We start from the raw sequence: 1,642 nt of genomic DNA, 5'->3' as shown, positions 1-1,642 counted from the left end.
ATGAGGGTAGTCGAATCGGTAGGGGTTGCGTGTTTAGAAACACGGTAAGTAAATTCCTCGGGTTTCTAGGGACACAGCTGTGGTGGCGCAGAGTGTCCGGTGTACTTCTCGGATGTCTATGGAGTGGGGATGGATGCATAGGTGAGGGCCTCGAGAGGGGTTTGGTAAAAAATTTAATAATTAAAAAACGTCCAGGCCAGCGGTTTGTCTGTTTTATTCCGAAATTAAACGAGACTCCAACGTGCTATCTCGCTATGTGGCCCCTGTGTGGTCAGCGTTAGGCTTCTTAGAGGGATGAGTGGCTCTCAGCCAAACGAGATTGAGCAATAACAGGTCTGTGATACACTTAGATGTACGGGGTCGCACACGCACTACACTAAATTGATCACGACATGTCCACCCTTCGGCGGCGGGTATTGGGTTCCCATTGAAACTAATTTGCAATAGGGATTGAGAATTGGAACCGTTCCCCGTGAACACAAAATTCCCAGTAAGCACCAGGCATGAGCTTGCGTTGATTAAGTCCATGCCCTTCCGTTGCTATGAGTGCCTTCAGTCTCCATGCGGCCAGGCAGAGGGGCAAGGGAGGGAATGCATTCATCTGGCGAGTGAGATTGTCCAAACCCTGAAGTGAACACCGCCGATTGCCTGCAGTCTGTGTCTAAGGCCTTGTCAGCATGGGCGGCCTGCCTGGCACCAGTTCCTCCATGCAGCATGGTGTGTTCGGGCGAAAAATGGAGGAAAATGAGCGAGGCACGGACGACTCTTGGCGGTGGATCACTCAGCTCGTGCGTCGATGAAGAATGCAGGCAGCTTCGAGAAGTAATGTGAATTGCAGGATACATTTGTAATAAAAGACTTGACCACGGATCTCTGGCTCAGTGTCCTTTATTTGGTCCGTACTGTATTACCCACACGGCTGTCTCCTCTTTGCTCAGTCCCCACAGTGCTGACTCCGATGTCTCTCCAGACTCCACCAGCAGCCCCTCTGTTGGCCTCTGTCGCTCCTGTAGCCCCCACAGCAGTTCCGCTGCTGTTACTCACTCTCAGCCCCCTTGGCTGTAATCGCTGCTGCTCTTCTTGCTCTTGCTTACTCCGCAGCGCTCTGACAGCCTCGTGCTGTCTCTCTCTCTTCGTCGCTCCTGCGACTCTCTGCAGCCACACCGCTGCCTCTAACACACAGCCTTCCTGGCTGTACTCTGGGGTTGGCCCCCGCTGGCCGGCGGTGCCTCCCTCCTCTCGTTCGCCCTCGTGGCCTCACCCTTTTCCATTCACAACCCGACTGACTTCTCTTTCCGGTTTACCCACTTAAGGACCCCAACCTTTCACCCACGTCACCTGGCTCCGCCTCCTCGTGACGTCACATCCGGAAGGTCGCTTTCGCCCGCATTACACCACCCTCCCCCATAGAAAAAACCCAGCCGACCTCGGCTGAACAATACCAAAGCGTAATGCGGTGAACCGACCTTCCCCCTTAAAGGACACTAAGCATGTAATATAACAACAAGAACAACAACAGCACAAAGCACAACAACGCACATCCGCATGTCGTACACGACAGCCACCCGGCCCCAGGGTAGTGGAGATGATGTAATTCCGGCCCGCTTAAGAAAACCCCAATAATTACCCAAATAACCGCGAT

The 1,642-nt window shown here is 53.3% G+C and overlaps 1 pseudogene; it reads left to right on the top strand.

Moving 5' to 3' along the window:
* Positions 1–761: 761 nt before the first annotated feature.
* On the top strand, positions 762–887 carry LOC144952764 (5.8S ribosomal RNA; annotated as a pseudogene).
* The last annotated feature ends 755 nt before the right edge of the window (positions 888–1,642 follow it).

This window comes from Lampetra fluviatilis, chromosome 69 (assembly GCF_964198595.1).
Source record: "Lampetra fluviatilis chromosome 69, kcLamFluv1.1, whole genome shotgun sequence".
Classification (NCBI taxonomy): Eukaryota; Metazoa; Chordata; class Hyperoartia; order Petromyzontiformes; family Petromyzontidae; genus Lampetra; species Lampetra fluviatilis.
Note: the sequence above shows the minus strand (reverse complement) of the source record. Positions and strands in the feature narration are given on the sequence as shown.